This window comes from Anopheles merus, chromosome 3R, assembly GCF_017562075.2.
Source record: "Anopheles merus strain MAF chromosome 3R, AmerM5.1, whole genome shotgun sequence".
Lineage (NCBI taxonomy): Eukaryota > Metazoa > Arthropoda > Insecta > Diptera > Culicidae > Anopheles > Anopheles merus.
The window spans coordinates 23,485,122-23,512,681 of record NC_054084.1 but is presented as its reverse complement, the minus strand read 5'-3'; the positions used below and the strand labels follow the sequence as shown (position 1 = coordinate 23,512,681).

The 27,560-nt window shown below is 41.5% G+C and overlaps 1 protein-coding gene and 1 long non-coding RNA gene across 4 annotated transcripts in view; both read right to left on the bottom strand.

Annotated features, from left to right (window-relative positions):
* LOC121595435 overlaps nt 1-27,560 on the bottom strand; it is a 107,676-nt gene that overhangs the window by 65,253 nt on the left and 14,863 nt on the right. The window lies entirely within an intron of this gene.
* On the bottom strand, nt 650-16,418 carry LOC121595446. The gene is made up of 3 exons (XR_006005168.1): nt 16,380-16,418; nt 8,715-8,753; nt 650-687 (listed from the first exon to the last, which is right to left on the bottom strand). It is a non-coding gene; the product is annotated as an uncharacterized LOC121595446 (long non-coding RNA).

Below are 27,560 nucleotides of genomic sequence, written 5' to 3'. Positions count from 1 at the left end.
GGGCCTTCACAAAAGTTGCTTGATAAAAGACGCTCTGTCTCTCAAACTAATTGACATACAGACGTCAAATTTTGACACGAATCATTTGAAGGTTGGTACTATATAAAAATAATAGGCATTTAATACTAGCGGCACCATCTATGTGTCAGACCGGGGACTTATCAGCCAACTTGTTAAGCAAATGACTTGCAAAGAAGAATGTTAAATTTTAAGTTTAGAATTAATCTATCGATTGAAAGAGGCAAATGAGACCAATTGGCTCAAAGTCTCTATTGAAAAAAGGAAACTAAAAAAAACAATACTTACTGATGCTGCTGCTGCTATTACTGGTTCTATTGCTGCTTCTGCAGCTACTGCTGCTTCTGCAGCTTCTGCTGCTTTTGCTGCTGCTGCTGCTGCTGCTGCTGATGCTGCTACTGCTGTTGCTGCTGCTGCTTCTGCTGCTGCTGCTTCTGCTGCTGATGCTGCTGCTTCTGCTTGAATTTCTGCTACTTTTGCTGCTGCTGCTGCTTTTATTGCTGCTACTGCGTCTGCAGCTTCTGCAGCTTCAGCAGCTTCTGCAGCTTCAGCAGCTTCTGCAGCTTCAGCAGCTTCTGCAGCTTCAGCAGCTTCAGCAGCTTCAGCAGCTTCTGCTGCATCTGCAGCTTTTGCTGTTTCTGCTGCATCTGCTGCGTCTAATGCTGTTCTCTGTAATAGAACGAAATGATAAATAATGTTTCAGCAAATGTTTCATTTATGGGCAGGTCATCCATTTTGTATGAAAGTTTGATCATTCACAACTGAAAAGCATTTCTCCTCGGTTCTAATAGTCGTATAGATTTCAAAGTTTTATTGATGATCTGTTTTGATTGCTGGGATGTGTTCATAATTATTAACGACCGATTCGTACAAAAAGTGTAATTGCTGACAGAGAGTGACATGTTACAGGGTTACACCCTTTATCTCAAGACCGCGGCACCCCTTCCCGAATCTGTCTTAGCCAATGCCAAGACTGCGGTATGATGCTTGAAAACGTTGATGATACCAAGGTGGATTTAAAAATATCAGGTGGTGGACTCTAGTGCATTTTGACAATTCGTCACTTGACGTAAGGTCCCCAGTATTCAAACTTTGTGTACATTTATTAAATTTGTTCATATAATTGTTGTTTATCTACCCCATTTTTTCGATTAAATATTCTTTAAACATATATTTTGGACTTTGCGAGTTCTTATTTAACATCAAAACATCGAATAAAGTGTGTTATTTTGTGTTATTCCATGAATTTATTCTATAATTCATTGTGTTTACGACATTTTTGATGATTGTAAGAAATCTTTTTTTTTTTTTTCAATTTTCACATTATTTCCTCATTATCTACGAGCCGCATGGACAATTTACGTGAGATTAGAACTCTTACACATGATTTTAAATTTCGTGCATAAACAAATCATCAAATCTTTTGTTAATATATCTCATTTTTACGATAAAATAAATAGACACACAAAAATGCATATAATAACAAAGAAATCTGTTCTATTTGCTAAGCTTTGTGTGCGGAAATCAATGGTTAACGGTTTTAAAATGACGTAAAGTCCCTCAACTATGGCGACCCCCCAAAGGCCCTAATCCACCACCTGATATTTTTAATCCACCTTGGATGATACCTGAATTCATCGGATGCAATGCTGAATCTGCGGCACATTTCTCGAACACACTGTTCCGCGCCGAGGACATGCGGTCGAATATTTGTTTACACATATAACCTTTGTGTACATCAGTGTACTGAAAACAACCAATTATTTTTTTCGTATTTTTACCAAAGTGATTCCAGGTGGTCTCATAACATGTTTTTATAACCAAATTTAAATATCACTTTTTGACAAAATGGGTGAAAACTTTTGTTCAAACAAGCTTTCTTGAGGCTTGACGAATACTCAAAACACTCTTAAAATCTTCATAAGCAGAAGCGATAAAAACCAACCTTCTAATTTCACACACCTTGGGATAAGCCCACCTGTATATTAAACCTACTTAGATAGCTGCTCGAAAACTGCTATACAATGCAAACAGCTGACAGGCTGAAATTTCAGCCTACGAACTTAAACCGGAAAGGCCCCCAATATTGGTTATCCAATGCTTCAAAATCTCCCTTACCGTTCCAGAACAGTCCTCCTTCAGATTTACAATAATATTGGGTCTTCCGGGAACATACCGGATGATTGGAAAACCTGCTTCACAATTTCCGCCCCATTTCTCTCCTGAATTGCATTGGCAAAATCATGGAGAGAATGGTAAATAGAAGACTGACACAAGAATTAGAAGACCGAAACCTCCTTAGTACCAATCAACACACCTTTAAAGGTGGGAAAGGTACTGAGACATATTTTGCCAAATCTAATGAACTTTTAAAAACATACTACTCAAAAGGCCGCCACATTGACTGTGCAATATTAGATTTGTCAAAAGCTTTTGACAGAACCTGGCGACATACAATTCTTGAACAGCTCAATATGTGGGGTATTGGAGGACGCATTACAGCGTACCTTCAAAGCTTCCTTTCAAATCGCACATTCAAAGTTTTAATTGGAACTCATTCTTCTGACGTACATGGTGTTCCCCACCACCCCAAGGGAATGGTGTTCCCCAGGGTGCCATTCTTTCTCTCACTCTTTTAATGATTAGTGTAGAATCCCCCTTCCGCCCCATGTTCAGTAACATTAAATGTTTCATGTATGCTGATGATATAGTTCTTGTCTCAGCATCCAACAATAGAACCGAATCACGCAAATCTTTACAAGAAGGAGTCAAAATAGATCAGAAATGGTCATGTTGGACAGGTTACACAATTTCACACTCCCAATCCAAAATACTTCACATCTGCAATAGCAAATATCATACTCTAAAACCCATAACATACAAGAACTCAGTAATACCAAACAGACGCACAGACTTTTGATCGCCACATAACATTTAAAGCACATACTAACAGGTTGGCTGATAAGTCCCCGGTCTGTCATATAGATGGCGCCGCTAGTATTAAATGCGTATTATTTTTATATAGTACCAACCTTCAAATGATTCGTGTCAAAATTTGACGTCTGTATGTCAATTAGTTTGTGAGACAGAGCGTCTTTTGTCAAGCAACTTTTGTCAAGGCCCCATATGAAGAAGAAAAAAGCGTTGTTCCACCAAGGCAACGCACCGTGCCACAAGTCATTGAGAACGATGGCAAAAATTCATGAATTGGGCTTCGAATTGCTTCCCCACCCACCGTATTCTCCAGATCTGGCCCCCAGCGACTTTTTCTTGCTCTCAGACATCAAAAGGATGCTCGCAGGGAAAAAAATTGGCTGCAATGAAGAGGTGGTCGCCGAAACTGAGGCCTATTTTGAGGCAAAACCGAAGGAGTACTACCAAAATGGTATAAAAAAATTGGAAGGTCGTTATAATCGTTGTATCGCTCTTGAAGGGAACTATGTTGAATAATAAAAACGAATTTTAACAAACAAAAGTGTTTTTCTTTGTTAGACCGGGGACTTATCAGCCAACCTGTTACACGGGTCAAAAGAGAAGCGAAAGACAGCTAAGAATACATGCGTTGGAATTGTAATAAAAAAGTAATTTTATTTATCCAATTTGTCGCGCATATATTCTGAGTTCAAGATGTTGATTAGAACTGCCTAACCTTGCCTGATTTTCATGTTATATATGTTCGGTTCCCTACTTTTCATTGTTTATGCTATGGTTATTATGTTGATGCTACGGTTATTTATTTATGTTAGATGTTTGGCCAGATGTTGATACGATGTTGGTGCGTGGTGCTGGTTCCGATGATTACTATGTTGATCATAGCATATTTCGCTATGAATGGTGTTGCATTGTTTCGGTGCTGGTGTTTTGCTTTCGGTGCTGTGATGTCGTGTTAACTAGACCATATTAATCTTTTCAGAAAGCTTGGTACCGGTCAACATCGCGCCTCCCGCCAAACACAACTTCAAATCATCAATAGTTGGCTTCTACCAAAACTTCTCTAAGGAATTGAAATAGTTTCCCGGCAACGGGAATGTTCCCGGCATCCGATAGTTTCCCGGCAACGGCCGCTGTGCCACAAGGGCTTTTGTCACAAGCACCATAGCATCACTTCTGTGTGAAAGCGGACTTCAACCTTTCGACCACATCATAACCGACAAGATAGTATCAGCTGAAGGACGAATGATTAATAAAAACATCAAGGCCGATGCCCTTATCCAAAGGGCAAACGCCAATTTCACCACGCTAACACGACAAAAACTCCCCTCAGTCACCAAACTCATCCAAATCGGTAGTCGCCACTGGTACTACCGCCCACCGCAAATAGATTGGACCATAAAAAAAATCAGCTTCGAGCTGGTTGTATTAGTGTCATTGCCAATGGTCATTTTACTGATCTTGTTCAGCAAAAAATACCATAACGACCATGTGATCTTCATTAACGTATCAGTAAAAAACGGTTCCACTGGCTGTGGAATCTGCTCCACAAACCCTAGGACGTAAAAACAAGGTCTGCTGCCATAATACTCTTCCACGCCGTGATTTAATTCGCCTTAGCAAAACCATGATCGCCATTAGCTGGAATGGTTATTGGGTTAGCAGCGGTCGCTCTTTCCCCAGAACCATCAAGACTACAACACCATCATGGAGAGACCAGTTTTGTGCAGAAAATGCACAATTAGTCCTTAAAAGGGTTTTTTTGTATGGAATCATGTGAAAACTTTTTCAACTGTCAAAAACAAGCTTTGAAAATGGTGGACCGAAATTGAACTTTGCATCGACCTCTGTATTATTAGCAGTGCTGCAAAATGTCACTATCAATGTCATAAAAAAATCTGACCGAAACAAAATCCATATCAGCGTCACGTACTCAATTGTGATAATCAGAGGTGATACTCAGAACAATTGGTGTGACTAATACATGCTCATGACATTTTTGCGACCATCGCTTGGTCAGTCACTATATCACGACTTCTTTTGCTGTGATCAATTTTGCTAAATGACATTGACATAGTCATGAAAAAAAATGAAAAAATGTGTTTGCTGCACCCCCTTTTCGGATTGCTTATAGAAATGATGAGGCACACATGTTTACATTTGCTGTATGCACACATTCGCATGCGGTTTATTCCAACTTTTTCTCTCCCTTCCAACACGTGCTTTGGCATACTCACACTGTGTTGACGGCAGAACGGTCTCCCCCTTCCAAATTAACCGTTCTTCCTCCTTTCGATCTTTTGTCTTCTTACCGCGTCCGGGGTACCATCAGAGCTGCGCGCAGGCTTTAGTTTTTCCTCCTCTCGTTCTTCCTTTCTTCTACCGCGCACGTGGGCTGCGCGCGTTTCGACAGGTTCTTAGCGTAATCCTGTGCGTTGTTTTGTGGCTGAGTTGTGCTGAACGCTGTCAAAAAAATGAACCAATGATTAATGTATGTAGTACGTATTACTTTGGATAGTTTTGCGTATATGATGAGAGCAACACTTACCTTAATATTTTAAAACTGGAAAACAATTTCTTTCCGTCACCCACTTTGAAGATTGTTGATGATGCCAACAGGTAGTAATTGATGAATGGCGCATGCACCTTTAACTAAGAAGCCGATAAGCATTAGTTGAATTAGTACATTGAAGCACATATGAGATCAAGAAACTTACCTCAACAAGTTAGCTAGGATAAATCATTCCACAATGCAAGAAGAAGCAACATTGCGCAAAACGTAAACAAGGAAAGTAGGGTACACAAGAAATCGCACATCACTCCCGCACATCTTTCCACAACGAAAGTCCTGGACAGACTGAGGATGCCTAACACCCGGATGAGTGCCAAGCAGCAAAAATCATGGTAGATCGAGAAAGATGGGTAGACTCGGTGTAGCCCAATCCGCTGGTAGATGCATGTGTGTGTGACCAACGAAAGACTTCAGACCCCGCTCCTCGCGTTTTCGACAATCGTTTTTCGTCACACGCACACACCTCTACACGCGCGGCGGTTTGCTGTCCAAAATCTAGAGAGAGAAGACAGGGCCTCTCGCTTTGGCACACAGAAAAATCTCTGAACAACTTCGGCTCTGCTACTTGGGAGGAGCTCTCGGCAGGGGCGCTCGGTGCGGCTGGTGCGCGGCCACTGCACGTATTATTTTAAAGTGTATTGTTTATTATAAGTTTCATTATTTATATTATGTGTTTTATAAGTGTAATGAAATAAAGCAAAGTTATAAAACATAACAAAAATAAACTCAACGATATAGAACAAAACCTTTGGTGTTTAATGTTTTGCGAGGTTAGAATCTTTGAAACAAAATGTAGTAAATTAACGGTTCATACTTGTCAATTAAATAATCGCCTTGCCTATGTGACAACACGTTACTTAAGAATGTTGTATTACTGAAAATATCTATTCTGCCTATTTCTCGAATTCACAAAATTATTAAACAAAATATTTGGTAGAAGTCCAATGTTACGTACTATGCCTAACTAATACTTATTTCATAATATGTGCTTGACACTAGAAAAAAAGTCAATTGCATCACTAATCTTCCTTCAATTCAACTAGTTTTTTCTGCGCATCTGCCTCTTCACGCAGTGACTTTTCACGTTGTTCCACCATTATTTTTAAACAAGCCACTTGAGGGTTGTCATTTTTCAGTTTTTTCAACTGGGCAGTTCTAATATTAGTTAACTCCTCACTAGCTTCACATTTCTTTTTGAACTACATTTTTCTGTTCTTCAACTTCCTTTTTCTTGCTACTCAATCCTAAATCTGCATTCTTCTTTTCTTATTTTTCTTTTACAATTTTTTCATTGTGTATCTGCCTGGCCAGTTTTGCTTTTAATAATAATTCCTTTGGTGAAATAAACTTTTCTATATCATTGTGGAAAAATTGCATTCCATTGATTATGTGTTTTCGATGGTTGAAGAGTTCTTCAGACATACATGAGCTTTTTTTCACCAATTTGGAAGACGAGAAGCGTCGTTCAGCCATTGGAATAGGAAATGGTGATGACAATTTGAAACAGTTTTTTTTTAGTTCAATGAAATTATACTGCCGGAAAAGAACAGCATAAAACTCCAAATCATCATTATAAGGTGGAAGGGAATGCTTCAAATTTTGTAGTACCACAATTTCTTCAAAAATTCGAACTTTGTCGAGTTTAAAACCGAACTTTTCAGCTAGTTTCAACATTTTTTCCTCTGTTTTAATGGAGAAAACCTTTGTAGGTTTCATGTATGAAACGAGATGATAAAATTCGTGGGGAATGTTATTCTCAAGCAAATATGTTACTAATTTTACCACATACTTTTTCATACCTTCTTTAAGAGTGGTCCTGTTCATTTGTCTCATACTTAGATAAATAACTGGGCAAAATTATCTCGTCAACTTTTTTTAATCCACTGTCTATTTCCAAATGTTTAGTTTCAAAAACAGTCTCTATCTTTTCTACTTCATAAATTTTTGCTAACCAACACGACATAAAAAATTTTATATATTCGTAAATTTGAAAAAGTACGAAATCATTGGTTTCCAGAAATTTAATTGAATTACGGACTTGATACCTTTTATAGACAGTATCCTAACAATAATCTCTTCATAATAACTCATTTTTTCCTTTCCGATTGAGTCAATTTGGCTTTCAATGCAAAAAGTTCGTTAGTAGAACCTGCGCTGCATTGCCCAACATTACCCAACGTGCCCCCAATTTCAACAAATTTTACGAACTTTTTTGGTTTTTCCTTGCAACTTTTTTCTAATTCTTCTAACTTGGATGGTACATTAAAATAGTAGTAAACTACCTTCGCCAACTCAGACACCTCAATCCCAAATTCTTTCAAGACATACTTAACACCATTGTGTATGATATGGGCTGGGCATGATCCTGTGTCAACTAGCTGGAATCCTTTTTCTCCAACCAGCTTGCTGTTCACTTTGCGCTCAAGGCTTTGGTTGACTTTTGGGCCATCCCTGCTTAAAGTGGTCGAAAGGGAGTTTAGCAGCTTCCAGTCCATCGAGAATTTCGCCCAAAAGAATATTAGCTGTTGCTTTACCCAGAAATGCGGAATTCAGATGGAAGAACATCAGTTTCGTCTGGTGGCTTGAAAAATATTCGATTTGAAGCATTCTGTTCCATTCGACAACCGTTTGAGCGCCGTAATCTTGTAAACGATTTGTGTGAAAAAAAAAACTATTTGTTTTAAATAGTAAGTGAAATTCAAATAATTAGTCAATCTCGTGATACAATCGTTAACTCGTACCACTCAATAACAACAGTATGGGTAAAAGCCTCGAATGGATCGTGTCCCCATACGTTGGGATGATTATCATGCTATGGGCATTAAATAAATTACTGATAGCCAAGCTTATTAGTGATCCAGGAAGGCTTAGACCGAATATGATCGTCGCACATAAAAAAGTCGAAAAAATGCTAGATAATAAATGCATGCTTTATAGTAGCACAGCTGGTACAGCTTACTTGGCATAGGTTGAACCCATCTAGATTTGGTGTCAGATATGATTTCAGATTGAAGAAACGCCTTTTCATATCCTGTAACAAGTAACAAAATCCCCCCCCCCCCCTTCCGCATGACAGTTTGACTTCTTAGCTCTGGGTCGGTTCTTTTGCACCCCAGGTTCACGATCCGTTCTTATTGGAAAATGAACTAGTTCCGTTCCTTTTTTTAACAAAATTTCTAACACTAGTACTTACGACTTCTTCGTCTGCACGACGTTTAGCACGGGTCTTCATCTGTAATAGAATCAAATTTATAAAAATTAATATAGCGATAATTAATCAAGCAATTATTGTGCAGTGTATTATGTATTTCGTTCTATTTGTACTATTTTACAAGTAGCACTCAATCAAGTAGCAGTAACAATCAATTCGTGCGCTTATTCGTTTCTGCTACAATCGAAGTATTTACAACAATGTACGTGCCTGAATGAGAAAAATTGGCGACGGCCACGACCTCGCGTCTGAGAACAAGTTTTGAGTGCTTGAGAATGTTTTCTCAGCTTGAGAAAGCCCCGTGACGCTGCGGCCTAACACGATTTTCGCTCAATTCCAACTGTTATCGAGCAGTTATATGAGCAGTGAATCATGCCACCTTACAAAAATCGCGAAATGTAACGTAATGTAATGCTATGTGATATCCCCATCTGAGAGGAATTGACATCAGCAATTACGAGAGCGCAAGGCCAACTATCCTAATTTTTTTTTTTAATATATTTATTTGCGTGTACAGATTAATTTCTATTTACTAGTGTGGATATTTACAACAAAAAAAAACTTTACATTTACAAAAGTAGTGCACACTTAAGGACGACTAAATCTATCTCAACATCGTTGTTTTCAACGATGTGGAAAATGTAGTTAGCAAACAACCTAAGAATATATATACGTATTCCCAGACTAACTCCTGCGAGTTCTGGAAATCGCAGACTATTGAACAAATAGGGGCGTCCTGGAGCTATTGAAACTATTTCTTGCTGCAGCAGTGCCCAAGCCGCCGCTACTCGACTACAGCAAGCAAATTTGTGTTCCAGACTTTCCATTTGGGGACAAAACGAACATTGATTGGAAGCCCTTCTTCCCATCCGAAACAAGAGCTCTCCATGTGACACTTTACCATTTGCTAGCATGTATAGAGTAGCTCGTTGTTGTGCTGATAAATCAAAGCTTTGCATATTAGCCCAGATTCTGGTCCAACAAAGTTGTGGATTTTCATGTGCTACTTTGGCATATGGTAGCTTGTCCACAAGTATGCGACGAAGTTTACATGAAGAGGGGTTTACGACATATTCAGCGGGTAAATAGGCCAGTTGTCTCACCACGATTTTTAGGCAGGGATACCAGCTTGGAATGGTGGCCAGATTTGGCGGATTAGCAGCTTGGACGATATGAGGCTCGCTGTATTTGAGGGAGCTGCACTCTGTTCGGTATCGGTTTGTCAAGAGGGCATATGCAGTTATTGCTGGTATGTGCAGGTTCAGTCCACCTCGCTTCCGTGGTAAAGCAAGTTGCTGCAGTGGAACTCGGATTCCTCCATTGCCATGCCAAAGAAATCCTCCTATTATGCTGGAGACTCTTGCCGTGTCTAATGCTCGAGCACCACATATTGAAGCCACGTACCATAGCTTGGGGGGCAGAAACGTGTTCAACAGTAGAACTTTTTGCACGATGCTTAAATTCCTCATGCGATGCAGCCAAACTAACGAGGCGAAGTGCTGGATCACGACATCCCAATTGTGTCCCATATCGTCACGGATATTATTAGAAAATAATATACCTAGCAGACGCAATCTTTCCACGGTATGCAGCCATGGAACAGATATCCTTGATGGTGTGGTCAGTCCTATGTCGAGCGCTGTGGTTTTCTGCACGTTGAGACGGGCTCCAGAGACACAGCCAAATGCCTCAAAGAGTTCTCGCACACGCTCGATTTTGTCGGGAGATGTTGTCACCACAGAGATGTCGTCGGCATATGCATTGACCAGGTCATCCTGATCGCAACAAATACCTTCTAATCTTGTGATGAGGGGTTGAAGGTAGAGGATAAAAAGGTGCATGGAAAGGGGATCTCCCTGACGGACGGAACGAAGGATCGGGAAGGAAGGAGAGAGGATTCCATTGATAAGGATACGGGAGGTGGACCGTTCACCAATTGTTCTTAAAAGCCCCACTAGCCCCGAATTGAAACCCCAAGAGAGTATGTTGTTGAAGAGAAAGTTTCTATTGACGCGATCAAAAGCATGTGAAAGATCGAAGGAGACAAGCTTACCACACTTTCGTTTCCTCTGCAAATCTACCACCCTCTCCTTAACGGAAAGAACAGCCTGAAAAATGTTGCATGGTTTATTACAACACTTTTGCGCTGTCGAGACTATCTCCCACCTACCGATGATGCCATCGATTCTGTGTTTGACAATCCGCGACAGAAGCTTGTAATCTACGTTAAGGAGTGATATAGGTCGAAATGCAGACATGGTAGTCCCACCTCCCCTTTTCTTAACCAGCACTATGACCCCGTCAACGAAACTTGGAGGAATCTCTCCTAAGAGAGCCTCATTGAGCACGAGCAGAAGCTCGCGCTGAATGGTGCTGAAGGCGCGGAGATAAAACTCTCTTGGTATTTCATCCGGGCCGGGGGACTTCCGCGAAGCTGATCTTTTAATTGCATGGAAAAGCTCACAAGAAGTGATCTCGTCCATGCAACGATTGTTGGTTTCACAGTCCTCGGGAATAACGCGTGTGCTTGTGAATGTGTTGTCTGTAATTGTGTTGGGTGTATCGTGTGTCGTGTAAAGATTTCTAAAGAAGCCCTCAATATGAACATTTATTTCATGAGGCTCAGTTAAGTGCGAACCGTCATCTAATGTAAGCTTGTCGATCACCGTACGCCTTTTCCTCTGCTCCTTTAACTGGAAAGTTGAAATACTTTCACCACATAGACGTGTTTCGTTTATGCGGGCGAAGTCCTCAGAAAAACGCCTCTGGAGCATTAGCATTTTTCCTTTCACATGATTGATATTTACTAACTCACATGGGTCAGAAAGATATCTCTCGTATGCGGACTTCAACTCTCTGTAAAGGAGTTCATGATGCAAGCGGAAACTTTGATAGCGTTCATTTGTTTTCCACCGGAAAAACGATTTTATTTTAGGCTTCGCGAGCTCAACCCACCACTGCATCCACGAGCCGTAATTTCTTCGCTGTCTGGTCCAATAGTTCCACTTGCATCTGAACTCCCCCAGATTTTCCCTCCCATTCCGCAGATAGAATGGTAACGTTTGTTCGAAAAAATCCTCAATCTCTGCTCTCCGCTGACTCCCTGATGGAGCGTAAACATTGCATAGGGTGGCATTACTCTCAAGCCGAAGACAAATTAGACGTGAATCCAAGCTGCGTTCAACATGAGAGAATTTTAGGTGGTCACGTAAAGCAATCGCCGTACCCCTCTCCACCACGTTAACATTGCTAATAACATTGTATCCAGGAATCGAGAGATCTGCACAACACACTTCCTGAAGAAATATGATGTCCAAGTCCATAGTCCGAATAAATGTCCTGAGGGCTTCTAATTTTGTCGCATTAGATATTGCATTAATGTTAATAGTTGCTAAATTATAGCTACCATTAACACCACGATTTGTTTTGTTTGTATCCATTGAAACAAAATTAAAATCATGGTTGTGTAGTGGTGAGCCGCTTGGGAGGCCGACCAGGCTTGCGCTTGGTCACGCTCGTAAAGCTAAGTGTTGATGAACTTGAGGCGTCACTCTCGTTATCCGTCTCCGGAAATTGTTTGCGTTTTACCGCAAACTGTTCATCTAAGGAGCAGATGGGAAAGGAGGAGGAAGGAATTATGAGCGGTGCTTTGAACATTACCGCCGTGCAGTCCACTCTCATATGTTCGTTTGCCGTGGCGGCTAGAACGGTGGCATCAGTAGCGGCAGCGGCAGCAGAAGCAGCAGGTGCAGCGGCAGCAGAAGCAGCAGTTGCAGCGGCAGGAGCAGCGACAGGAGCAACAGCAGCAGCAGCGGCAGGAGCGGCGGCAAGAGCGGCGGCAGGAACAGCGGCAGGAGCGGCAGCAGGAGCGTCGGCAGGAGCGTCGGCAGGAACAGCGGCAGGAGCGGTGGCAGAGGCTGTGGCTGACGTAACTGCAGCATGCATAGCAACCACCGTAGTGCTTGAAGCAGAATAATTAAAATTCGCTTTTCCTTGGGGTTGCTCTTCCCTGGCTTTTTTGTTCGGTTTCGGGCTTGACGGCCGAACGTTAGAAACCGGCACGATCGGGATGACCAGTCGGTTAGCTATTTTTGATGCGCCTGCTGGACGTTGCGGTGCTGTGTTTTGAGCAGCACTTGACGAGGGCGGTGTTGTATTAGTAAGCGTAGTGATTCTTGCCTTTCCTCTACGTCCGCGTCCTTTAGTGTTAGTGCCTGCCACTGATGGTGAAGTTGTAACTTCTGTTGGTGTGGGAGTCTGCCGTACGGCTCCAGCGTATGATTTTTCGTTGTTCCGAAAGTGACACACGCGGTTTTGGATGCAGCTGAGACCATGGTGTACGGCTTCATTGCAGTGACGACACGTTTGTTGTTGTCCTCGGTAGATCACCCCTGTCACCTCTCCGCACACAGTGATGAAAGATGGTATGGGCTTAGCCAGTTTAATGCGGACAATGCACACACCCGACGGGATCCCAGCTAGCCGCGTTTCTGCGCCCCAAACGCCGGGAACAATCGTGAGTACCTCACCAAAACCGCCCAGTTCAGCAACAACATCCGCGTCGGGAATCCCTGGTGGCAGATCGCGCACTTTCACCTCTGTCGCATCATCCACCATCTCGATTGCGATCTTGTGCTGCTTCCCCTCGTGCGTGACGAAGTGTTTCCCGTTGTGCTCGTTCACTATGGCCAATGCACGTTCGAGTGTTGGCATGGTAACATATACTGCACTTTGTGCAGTGTTCCGTTACACCATCGAGACATCCGCGCCAGTTTTAAGAACGGTAAACAGAAAATCTGCCGTTTCGTCTCGCGTTGGTCTAATAGGAGCTTCCGAATAATCGATACGGAAGGTATTACTTCCGTACCGCTGAAACTTGCTCATGATGGCTTGCAAATTGGTCAAAACACGTCCTCTCGCTTTGACGTTTACAAGCGTACTGATCATCCTCAGCATTGGAATGGGAAATGGTGATGACAATTTGAAACAGTTTTTTTTAGTTCAATGAAATTATGCTGCCGGAAAAGAACAGCATAAAACTCCAAATCATCATTATTAAGGTGGAAGGGAATGCTTCAAATGTTGTAGTACCACAATTTCTTCAAAAACACGCACTTTGTCGAGTTTAAAATCGTGCTAGTTTCAACATTTTTTCCTCTGTTTTAATGGAGAAAACCTTTGTAGGTTTCATGTATGAAACGAGATGGTAAAATTCGTGGGGAATGTTATTCTCAAGCAAATATGTTACTAATTTTACCACATACTTTTTCATACCTTCTTTAAGAGTGGTCCTGTTCATTTGTTTCATACTTAGATAAATAACTGGGCAAAATTATCTCGTCAACTTTTTTTAATCCACTGTCTATTTCCAAATGTTTAGTTTCAAAAACAGTCTCTATCTTTTCTACTTCATAAATTTTTGCTAACCAACACGACATAAAAAATTTTATATATTCGTAAATTTGAAAAAGTACGAAATCATTGGTTTCCAGAAATTTAATTGAATTAAGGACTTGATACCTTTTATAGACAGTATCCTAACAATAATCTCTTCATAATAACTCATTTTTTCCTTTCCGATTGAGTCAATTTGGCTTTCAATGCAAAAAGTTCGTTAGTAGAACCTGCGCTGCATTGCCCAACATTACCCAACGTGCCCCCAATTTCAACAAATTTTACGAACTTTTTTGGTTTTTCCTTGCAACTTTTTTCTAATTCTTCTAACTTGGATGGTACATCAAAATAGTAGTAAACTACCTTCGCCAACTCAGACACCTCAATCCCAAATTCTTTCAAGACATACTTAACACCATTGTGTATGATATGGGCTGGGCATGATCCTGTGTCAACTAGCTGGAATCCTCTTTCTCGAACCAGCTTGCTGTTCACTTTGCGCTCAAGGCTTTGGTTGACTTTTGGGCCATCCCTGCTTATCATGACAAAGTGGTCGAAAGGGAGTTTAGCAGCTTCCAGTCCATCGAGAATTTCGCCCAAAAGAATATTAGCTGTTGCTTTACCGAGAAAAGCGGAATTCAGATGGAAGAACATCAGCTTCGTCTGGTGGCTTGAAAAATATTTCACCGTCACTTCCATTTCCTTGAGTCTGTTGTTTCCTTCGGTTTCATCGAACAACAGCTAATAATCTATCCCCCAATCCTTCGATCCCGTACATCCTTCAAGAAAAGATCCCTGAAGAATGGTCCGATAGCGTAATTGAGCATATCGGTCATTTTCTGCCGATACAAACTGAAACCCTTTAAATCATTTGGTGCAATCGAGCGTAACACCTTGGTGTCCTTTTCAGCGGAGTTGAACGATTCATTCTTCATTACTGCGTGTATGGTCCTAATAACCTCTTTTTCGAGAATACCTCCGTCTCGTAAAATCCGCGCCGATGAAGAGTAAAATCCGCAAAATCAGCGCTACCTGTAACAGCCCTGTAATTGGTCTCGATCATAGCCGTTGGGAACTAAAACCAAGGCGGATAAAATTTCTTGCCAAAACGATTTACTTCAATATTACGCGCCAAAAAATTTGTCGGTTTTCCGCGGTTGGTTTAGAAAATAGGCTCCTTCCTGTCTTGCGGCTCTTTTTAACCCATTTCTTCAGTTACGCTTGGTGTCTTGTTCGTTTTACGCCTACGCTCGCTTCAAATATCCCGTTTATGACAGGTAGTTGGATACCTTTGGTGCGAGGTTCCAATAATAGCCGTCTACTAATATCACTATGGCGCAAAATGGGTCGAAGCAACGAACCAATGGCAATCAATACCGAGGTGGCTGGGTCTGTCTTCGGGATGAACGTGAAAGGATACGAAGCGCCGCATAATCAGCCAATGATCCACTACGATGCAGAGAGTACGATGACATCACAAGAGATCGATCATGGCAAGGAAATAATTCACAAGCCGTTCGTGGAAACGGTACGCAATCGAGCTTGGCCCGAGGACCAGCATATCGCAGAACTAAATGAAGAAGATCGCGGTACATCGATTCTCGTACTTCATCATCATGAAGCTGTGGTTCCAGATTCTTCGATGACACCCCTGGCATTGTGTGGGCATTGTGTGGGTTCTGATGGAGATGATGATCAACCCACAACCATATATACATCTACCGGTAACCAAAGAGAAAGACGAGATTCTGTTCAGACAAGGCTCTCTGACTACAAAGACTCTTCGATACAGGGGAGGGCCCACCGCAGGAGAGCTTTGCTGCGGCCTGTGATTGGGATAGCGAGCGAGCTCCCCTCTTTGAGTTCTCTATGTCTCTATTCTCCTTTCGTAACCGTCTCTGTTCTCGCCTTACCTCTTACCCCCTTAATGGTCTTACGTAAGTGTCTTTTATTTTTAAGCTGTCTGTCGTTTTATCTATTCTTACTCTTTCCAACTTCTGTTCCTTTGTTTTGTTTGTGTCTTATCTGTTCAGTTGTGACCTGGCAAATCAGATTTTTTCTTTCTCCATACATTTTTTTTATTTTCTAAATATTTACTTCTCTATCTTTGTTTAATTGGACCGTATTTATTTTAGATTAGGGTCAGCTTTACGGTTAGAGATAGTATATAAGTACTAATTATGCAATTCTATAGCCCTTGAGGCAAACAATTTTCAATCAATAAATGAAATGTAAATTAACAATAATACTTACACCACTACTTGCTGCAATTGCTGCCGGTTGCGTTGCCTGTAAAGACCGAAATGATTATTAATGTTTGATCAAATTTCATGTTTAATTCATTGAATTATAATCTACATTAATGTTCATAAGTTACTTACTTCACGTCACCGTATAGTAGGGTAATAAAAGAAGCCCACGTACAGTTTTCATAACGGTTAATAATTCTAGACAATTGATATATGAATCGCAAAGAAGGAAGAGCGGCAGGTTTCCGATGTGAATTCGTGAAGCGTGAAAAAATATCCAAATTCAACATGGTTAAAACATTTCGCCTAAATGTATGTACCCAGCTGTCATCTTGTATGGTGCGATGACATCGTAGGAAATGCCAAATTTATCACGCGTCCACACATCACATGAAAATATTCGCCGAGAAACAGTTTGGTTTTGTATGGACCTGTTATAAACTATCATCGAATGCCCTCGAATTTGGCTTCACGCTTCACGGCGCGACGCCATTTGGCGAGATGTCTGGTTGCACGGTGCAACCGCGGTCTAATGCTGTGCGCAGTACGCAGCCATACATGCACTCGGTGCTAGTGATGCGCGTTGCGTTCCGAACCTGCCAGGTGCGATCCGTTCCAGCATGCAAGCATCAGGACCGCGATCCTTATGTTTTACTCAAGCAGGTTCAAACTGAACCTGTTGCTCCTACCGTTCTTTGCGATCAGACCTGAACCGACTGTTATCAACGATCTTATCGATCCGATCTTATCGATCCGACCGGCTGCTCTCAGCGTTCTCGGCGATCTGTGCTGGGCCGGTTGCTCTCAGTGCTTATTGCGATCCGGCCTAGCACGCACGACATTCTACTCTCTTTGTATTGATGAGCCGGTTTGCCGGTTCAATTTAAACCTGTTTCTCTCAGCGTTCTTTTCGATCCAGTCTGGAACGCACGATCATCTGCTCTCTTTCGTACGATGGGCCGATTTGGTACGTACAAAGGAAGCAGATAAAATCTGAAACTGTTTCTCTCAGCGTTCTTTTCGTTCCGGTAAAGAACGGCGTTCTCTTCTCTTTTGCTTCTTTCTAGTATGGACACACACACACACATTCTGTCTATGTGAGTGATAACAGCGCAAGCCATACTCTCTCAGTCAAAGAGATAACGGTACAACACCTGAGCCATGAAGCCAGAAAAGGATAGAGATTTGTGATTGGTGGGAAGTTAATCACCAAAATTTAAAGAGACATTCCTGCACTAGCGGTGAGCGCAATGAATGAAATGTTTCTCTTCTGCCATATGGATGTTATCAGTATAGGTGCGTTATTTGGGCTGGATTGTGGTAGTCAATGAATTGCTATGTGTTGGGTGCTTAGCTGCTTCGTTGCGCATGCATCTCCAATGAACTCTTAATTTTTTCCTGAGATCTTCTTTGTGCAACTAAATATTTAGGGTGCCTTCCGCAATAATTTCTTTAACGCCGTTTATCGCCCCGTGAAACAGCGCTATTCTTATGGACCATTAAAGTGCACTACCAGACACTTTCGCACCGGTAGTTCACCGTACAGTATAATGTCAACCCTTCAGAACCAACAGTCTATTTATTTTATATAAACCAATGTTATTCGATGCTATCTGCTTCTGTTCAGAAATATTAATTAAATCAGTGTAGTGTAATTTAATCCATACAAAATTTAAAAAGCCGATTAAACTTGTAAGCTTTTTGATTTTGCATCAAAATTTCATATGCGTTGCAACAAATTTCTGATTTATTTTTTTATTTAGAAGTATAGGGAAAAGGGAATAATGCTTAATTTTAGTAAAAACAAAAACAACAAAATGCCTTAACCTTTAAAATAAAAAGGAACTGTATAGCGGGCTACTTAAGTTAAGCGTTTTAATTTAGTAGAATAATAATTTTACACATTCAGTAAACTATTATTTAGCTTTGTTTTAGTTGAAACTGTGTGATTACTGCACAAAAAATATAATACACAATATTCAATAAATACTTTCAAGCTAACCATATATAAAGAGAGCAACTGAAAAAAGCGTAACCATGGCAGGTCATCTTGAACCTGCGTTCCGCGTTCCGTTCTTTTTCTCAAGATTGGCACGTTCGTTCCGTTCCTTAATTTTCGGAACTATTCTCATCACTAATCTCTTATCATCAAGCGATTGGAGAAGCTTTTTGGAAAGCCGGCTCAACTGATAAGGCAGCTTACGGATAGTGTGCGGAGGTTAGATCCACCGAAACCCGAACAGTTGAATAGTCTAATCACGTACGGACTAGAAGTAGTAAACTTGTGTGATCACCAGACGCTCAGCAATATGCGAAGTCACTTCAACAACCCTGAGCTACTAGCAGACTTGGTGGAAAAACTTCCCGCTACACGACCGCGTATGAACCCCCCCCCCCTCCTCCGAGGAGGAGGGAAGAAATCGCGATGAGTGAGCTTCCAGATATCAGCGAAGGGGGAAGGGCGGCGCTATTCTATAGCGGCCGTCCACACCGTGAAACAGCTAAGTCTACCGTCCAATAACGTGAATTACGACGCACTGATAAGATCTTTCCTACACTTGCAGCACCTTCCAACGTCATCACTGGAGCACGCGAAACCATCCTTGCTGATCGTAATTAATGATGTGGAACTGATCCGACCTCTGAGGAGCGCCCTGGGCTGGGCCATCTACGGGACAAACAACCCGAAGACAGGAAGGACGATGCTGGGAAAGCATCAAATCCACCGGCAACTAGAAGAGAGTTCCCGCGGAGACATCCGCGAAGAGGGTACGCAAGACGATCTTCTACAAGAGATCCTACCGGAGAGCTCCCACGAACCCCATCGCGATGAGGGAGCTAACACGGATCTACAAGAGGAATTGATGATTCCACAACAATCAACAATGGAGGGTACAGCAAAGGTAGAAGTTGACCGCGAACTAAACGAATTGCTACGACAACAATTTTTGCTAGACGATATAGGAACGTTTACTGGCCCGATTCCGGAGCCTAAAGAAATAGAGAGAGCAAAAACTATTTTAACCTCATTTAAGATAGGCGGTAGGATTATAACCGGTCTACTTTGGAAAAATGATAGTATTTGCTTCCCAGACAGCAGACCGATGGCCTAGAAACGACTGTTTGCTCTGGAAAATAAGTTAGAAAAAGACCCTGAACTTAAAATTGAGGTACATAAGCAGATAAGGGACTATGTGGAGAACGGATTTGCCCATATAGCGTCACCCGAAGAGCTCCGTTCAGCTGATCCAAACAGAGTATGGTACCTTCCTCTTAACATCGTGTCGCATCCAAAGAAACCGACAAAAAACGGCTAGTTTGGGATGCTGCAGCAAAGGTAGGTGGGACGTCCTTGAACTCACAACTTCTAAAAGGTCCTGACTTGCTAGTAATGCTTCCTCGAGTTTTATGCACATTCAGACAAAGACGAATTGCGTTTGGAGGAGACATAGAGATGATGTTTAACCAAATTCGCATTAAAAAAGAAGACACACACAGCCAGAGGTTTTTGTTCCGATTTGAAAAGGACCAAGATCCAAAAACATACCTCATGGATGTTGCCACTTTTGGAGCTACTTGCCCCCCCTGCTCAGCCCAATACATAATGCATCTGTAGCGACCTTGGCCGCTACGATATAGACCGTCGATGACAGCTGATAACGGCGGCCGTATCCATACAGGCGGCTAATGAACACGAACCGTGAAATAGGAGAGGATGTGAGAGAAAGATCATCGTGAGAATGGAGAGAGGACAAGGTTGACGATCGAAGGAGCAAACGGGCGATGGCGGTAAAAGATGAAGGAGATTCTGGTGTCGGTGCTTGGCTAGATCGGAAGTGTAGTTAATTGAAATAAAAGTTCTGGTGTTGGGGAGCATAAAATTTAGCATTTTATTTATAACAAATAGTTCTAACCGTTTCATCTGGTGACAGCGGTAAAGAGCAAAATTTAGCGCATATAAAGTCATTTCTGGCTGGTGTTCTTAACCCGGGTAATTTGGTAACGGTAAATATTTTAGTGATAAGTGGTGCAGGGAAAACGCAGCGTCATAGTGGTAATTATAGCTAGTGAATTAATTTTAATATACATATAGTTAGTGGCCTAATAGTAAAGTGCATAGTTATTAAAATATTTTGAATAAGTTATAGTGTACAAAAAAAAAAAACAAAAAACCTTTATTTAGTGATTTTTTTTATTAATCATAGTCACATATTTTTTCGTACATATAACATATAAGGTAATGAACAACAAAGTTCTGGCTCTTAGGAACAGAACTGTTCAAATTAACACCGAAAATATAACAAATATTCGTATCACCCAGACTGCAAATCATTTAAATTCAACAACAATTAGTGAAGCGTGTTTAACTAAAAATTATAGCTTCAAAGAACGCCTTCAAATACTTAAAGCAGAGCTTCTTAATCAAAGCGCGGAACTTGATAGAGCAATAAACGGATCGCATAATAGCATGGCTTACGAGTTTCCCATTAAACAGGCAATGCTTTGCATTCCTGAATTTTACGGAGATGCAAGAGATCTGGATGGTTTTTTGTATCAGATCGAATATTTTGCAAATCAGATTCCGGAGGGAGAGGCTGAAGAGGATTTGATTCGTACAGTTATGTTTAAGTTAAAAGGAAAAGCAGCAGGTTTTTTTAATCGTATTTTGGACGATACGTGGGAAAAGGTGAAGATGAAATTGATTAAACAATTTGGAGAAAAATTTGACATCGAAGCCATTTTTCAACAAGTTGAGACGCTTCATCAAGGGGTCAATGAACCTTTCTCCGAATACAAAGAAAGGGTGTTAACACTAAAAGAGCAAATCATCAACAATGACATAAATAACACGGAAGATTCATACGCGATGAAAAATTTAAAAATTCACTTTTTGGCCGGTTTAAGGAAGCCAGAATTGCAAACACTCGCGAGAACAAACAAACATTTACATTTTAATGAACTGTTAGAATATCTCCAGGAAGAGATAGTTCAAATAGAACACATCCGAAAAATAGAAGAACGATTAAATCGTACAATGATTTCCGAAACAAACGACACCATAAACAATGCTCTTTTCACCAATTCAATCCACAATAGTGTTGATAACGGAAGCTCATCCAGCCCACATGTCCAAAATCGCGGTATTACTAGAAACCAGCAGTATGTAGATTTTCGGAATAATAGTAGAACACGCTGCGATAATTATATTAACAACACTCAATTGTCAGACCCGAATCATTTTGGGCTACCACAACATAACAGCACTACATACAATCCTAACATTACTAACAACACCAACAATTTTTCACGGCCAAAAAGATTTCCAACACCGTATAGAAGCTATGGTGCACAACATATTCCAACACAAAACAATTATTCACAATATACTCCAACACAAAACAATCATCCACAAGGGCCTTCTCAATACAACCATTTTAGAAATACATATAATCAACCCCAATCACCTAACAGTACAAATCAAAAAAAACTACAACACGGAACACTAGTCGGTCTAAATAAAAATTCTAGTGTTCCCATCGTTAAAACTGATTTGTTCTGCCTTAGGGCAGAAGAAGCACAAACAATCGAAAGGGATCCGATAACAAATAGTGAATACATACACAATTATGAATCACTAGATATAGCATTCACTACGGAAGGTAAACTGATGGTTCAAATTTTATCAGAGAGTGAAAAGAAAAAAAAGATTAATTATCTAATTGATTCGGGAGCATGTTCGAATGCATTGAGTTGGGAATTAGCAAAAGAGCTTGGGTGTTCTACAATAGATTATCAGGATAAAGTAACGTTTTCAAGTTTTAACGGAACATTATCCGACACTGTGGGTTCAATTTTTATAAATTTATACGTTGGAAAATCGTTGTATCGAACAAAATTTTATGTTATAAGAACACTTGGTGTTCCTGGAATACTTGGGGCAGAATTTTTAATAAAATATACTGTTAATGTTGGGGAAAACTTTCGAACAATAAATTTAAAGAAACCATCAGGTGAAAATACAGAGGAAACAGAAAAAAATGGGAACACAATACAAATACTGTTATCGAAAATAATAATACTATACCACAAGATAATTTTGAACTTCTCCCAAATATTGAGAAGCAACTTACAGATTGTGATTTAATAGAAACAAGCAAAAGCACTCCATTGGTGGGCCTAGAACGATTTGGGGAATTAATAAAACAAATCAATATCGATCATTTGGATAGTTCAATGGCAACGGATATGAAAAAAATTCTCATTGAGTATAAGGATATATTTTACTTGCCGGGAGATAAACTTACATATACCCAAGCGGCAACGCATGAAATTGAAACAAGCTCTAACGTCCCCATTTATAAAAGGCAGTACAGATTCCCTGCATTATTAAATAATATCATGGAAGAGCATGTAGAGGAAATGCTGAAACAAAAAATTATAACCCCAAGCAAAAGCCCATACACACACGCACACATCAGCAAAATTGTATACGTTACACTATACACACATGGAACAGCAGCGAGTGGAACAATAGAAACACGGGTTCAGGGAGGTCGGCACAACGCCAAATGTAACACCAACAATGTTACGAGTTGCTTTTCGTCTTCACACATGACGGCACCGATGAAGATGAATTTTATGATAGAGGTTGAGCTGGTGAGGTTGAGCTGTAGATTGAGCGGCGCAATTGAATGATGAGGCATCGAACTAATATGCAAATAGCTCCCCCAGCAAGTGTTCGACTCACGGTTAGCAGCATTGAATTTATAACGAGCGGTCAGAAAAATACCCTATCAAATAAGAGAGAAAGCAATTACACGAAACCGAAGCATTATCAAATTAAATAGATATACTTATTTAGCGAGGTACACCAGCACCATCACACGTCTATTGAAAGCACGAGGAAGGTTTGCCGGATGCGATAAAAAAGGGCAAAGTTCGGCGATAACAATATCGATATGCATGAAAAAAACAATCCACGTCGGAATTTTCTTGCTAAAGCTTCGTTAAAAAAAAATGTAATGACATGTAGCGACCTTGGCCGCTACGATATAGACCGTCGATGACAGCTGATAACGGCGGCCGTATCCATACAGGCGGCTAATGAACACGAACCGTGAAATAGGAGAGGATGTGAGAGAAAGATCATCGTGAGAATGGAGAGAGGACAAGGTTGACGATCGAAGGAGCAAACGGGCGATGGCGGTAAAAGATGAAGGAGATTCTGGTGTCGGTGCTTGGCTAGATCGGAAGTGTAGTTAATTGAAATAAAAGTTCTGGTGTTGGGGAGCATAAAATTTAGCATTTTATTTATAACAAATAGTTCTAACCGTTTCAATCGTAACGCACACGAATATGCGAACGAATATCCGATTGCAGCTGCTGCTATAAAGCTGGTATGGTTCTGGGACCCGACAGAAGATGTTTTCCAATTTTCTTCAGCTTGGCACAAAGACTTAATCCCCTACGTGAATAAGGGGGAAGGACCAACAAAGAGAATAGCATTAAGGGTGATTATGGGCATCTTTGACCCCTTGGGAATACTAGCTCCTATGTTAATTCATGGCCGCTTGCTTATGCAAGATCTTTGGCGAGCACACATCGATTGGGATGAACAGATGAGCGACGATGAATTCGCCAAATGGACAAAATGGGCCGCTACACTTCCCAACATATTTGAACTGAAAATACCACGATGGTATTTCAAAGGCGCTAGCTCGATATCCCAAGAACCTATGCAGTTACACGTATTTACCGACGCGAGCGAACAAGCCTATGGTTGCGTGGCGTATTTCCGAGTAAATGATGGAGGTAAAATCCGCTGCGCATTAGTAATGTCGCGAAGCAAGGTGGCACCCTTGAAACACTTATCAGTACCAAGACTTGAGTTGCAGGCAGCCTTGCTGGGAGCGAGATTGATGAAAGCGGCGTGTGACAATCACGATTATAATGTGAGAGAAAAGTACATACACACAGATTCCCAAGTCGTACTTTCATGGCTCCGATCACCTCCTCGGGAATTTAAGCCATTCATAGCACATCGAGTCGGAGAAATTAGAACACTTACCGACAGTCCTAATTGGAGATATGTCCCTACAAAAGAAAATCCTGCAGACTGTCTCACAAGATGGAACAAGGATACAGAAATTAACTAAAAGGGCAGGTGGTTAAATGGTCCATCGTTTCTCTACCATCCAGAAGAACTCTGGCCGGAGCAAAAGACCGTAGAACCAACGATGGAAGAAAGAACGGTACCTATGCTAACCCATTCCATTACGCCTCCAGCCATGTCTCTTATCGATCCTACCCGCATTTCCTAGTGGAAAATATTATTACTAACAATTGTAATTGTCCACAGATTCGTAGAGAACTGTAAGCTAAAACTAAAAGGCGAAACTACTAAGGCACTAAAGGCTACTGAAAACCAAGCCAAGGTTATTCTAAGAGTAGAGCGAACAGCGACTACTCCGATAGAATTAGAGGAACTTCAACGTGCCGAAATACTATTACATAAACTCGCTCAAACAGAATGCTACCACAAAGAGCTAAAATTCCTATCGCAACAAACAAATGATGAAGCATAATCGGGCATAGATAAAGCGAGCCCCCTATACAACATCGACCCATTTACGGATGAGATGGGAATATTGAGAGTCAATGGACGAACCGCAAATGCTAACCATATCCCCTATGATGCACGATTCCCAATCATTCTGCCCCAGCAACATGCCATAACGTCATTACTCCTGGGTCACTATCACGAAAAATATGGGCATGCTAATCGGGAAACCGTAGTGAATGAGGTTAGACAACGTTTCTATATTCCTTTTTTGAGAGCAGCCGTTGATAGAGAGATGAAAAGCTGCCAACGCTGCAAGGTAAAGAAATGTAAACCACAAAACCCACGAAAGGTACAACTACCTGCGCCAAGACTTTACCCCCTTCCTGCGTCCGTTCACAAATGTAGGAGTCGATTATCTGGGACCAATAGACATTACTAACTTGCGCCGCAACGAAAAGCGATATGTGGCTGTCTTCACCTGTCTAGTAACGGGGGTGGTCCACCTCGAAGTCGCATATAGCCTATCGACTGAATCATGTATAATGGCCATCAGAAGATTCGTTTGTCGTAGAGGACCACCGACAGAGATTTTTTCCGATAACGGAACCAATTTCCAAGGCGCGAGCAACGAGCTAAAACGACAACTAAAGGAAGTTAATCTCACCTGCGCGGCCACCTTCACAGACACACACACTAAATGGAGCTTCAATCCTCCATCAGCACCACACATGGGTGGGGGTGGTATGGGAACGGATAGTTCGTAGTGTGAAAGAGGGATTGAACGCGTTGGATGATAGAAGGAGGTTGAACGATGAAATATTGATCACCGCGCTGACGGACGTGGAAAATTTGATTAAATCCCGACCTCTGACCTATATGCCCCAAACGTCCGCGAGTCTACGAAGCGGATAACGAAGCGCTAACATCGAACCATTTCATTATAGGCAGCTCAACAGGAAGAAAAGAAAAACTGCGAGTGATCCCAGACCTTGCAAACGCCCTTAAGAGCAGCTACAAACGAGCAATCGTGTTGTCCGAAGCAATGTGGGATAGATGGCTGAAAGAATACGTCCCAACACTAAACCGCCGTACAAAGTGACTTGAGCCGTGCAAGCCGCTAAAGCCTGGAGGCTTAGTTTTTGTCACGGAAGGACCGAGAAAAGAATGGATGCGCGCGATTGTTAAAAAAAACGTTCCCGGGAACATACGGTACCATAAGGCAAGCATTAATACGCACAGCATCAGGGAAAGAATTAAAGCGTCCGGCAGTAAAGCTAGCACTAATTAACGTAGATGTAGATTAACACGTAGAACGGTTAACATAAAGAACCACAAGCACAATAACTATAAAAAGTAAATTAGTGAACAACAAGTACGTGCAAGCAGATGTGTTCACGGGGTGGGGAATGTTAACACGAGGTCCCTAATTGACAGCCAAAGTTGTTGTTATTATTGGCTGTGACAGCTATTCGAACAGCATATGTTCGAATCATCCGTTCGAATGGTGCAAATCTTTCGAAACGCTGCCAAAGCGAGACAGACGTTGGTTGGAAGAGCATAACCAGTTTGCGCATTAAAGGGACGAATCAGAAAATAGGTCGGCTACGGTCAGCATAAGGGTCCATTGAGGTCGTCAAGGAAAAGGGACGCGCGCAAGCGTAAACAAAGTCAGTAGCAACATCAAGAGCAAAGGAGAAACCGCGATAACGTTTTTTTAGAGTCTCGAAAAATAAAACAGTTCCCACTCTTAAAAGGAAAATTCGCCAAGTGTTTTATTTAAGCCCTTTACTTCATTGATCGTTGCAACATCATTTATTATCACACGCTACGGAAAAATTTCCTCCGTCTTGGATATTTATGCAAGACAACGATTCGAAGCATACTTCCGGGACTGTCCAAGCTTGGCTTGCTGACAATAATGTCAACACTATGCAGTGGCCTGCCCTTAGCCCGGATCTCAATCCCATTGAGAACCTCTGGGCAATTTTCAAGAGGCTGGGTAAAAAATTACCAGAAGATCTGGATCAACTCTTTGACAAAATGCAAGAGGTGTGCAAAAACATTTCACCGAAGACGATCCGGAAACTGGTGAGGTCGATGCGTAAACGCATGATTGATGTCATCGTGGCCGACGGCAATAAGATCAAGAATTGAGCTTATTGTATTTTTGAAAAGGGATCACTGCTCGCGAAGGCGGTGGTCCTGCTAATTAAAACAAAAACCTAACCCAAAAAACAAAAAAAATTACTAACAAATCTATCCGAAACGACATACTTTTGACACCAACACACACACACAAAAAAACACACACACACACACACACACACAAATAAAAACACATACAAACCACACTGTTGAGGAAACCGTATTCCGTTTAGCACACGTGCGAACGAGAGAGAGAAGAAGAGAGAGAGGGGGAACCTAATCGTTGTCGCCGTGCGCTGCTCAACGAGAGAGTGCTACGCGCTGACCGAGATAATTCTTATCAGCTTAATCAGTCGCGTTCTGAACTCTGACCCGATCAGTAGCGTTCTGATCCCCATACCAAACAGTCGTGTTCTGAACTCTGACCCGATCAGTAGCGTTCTGATCCCCATACCAAACAGTTGCGTTCTGAACTCT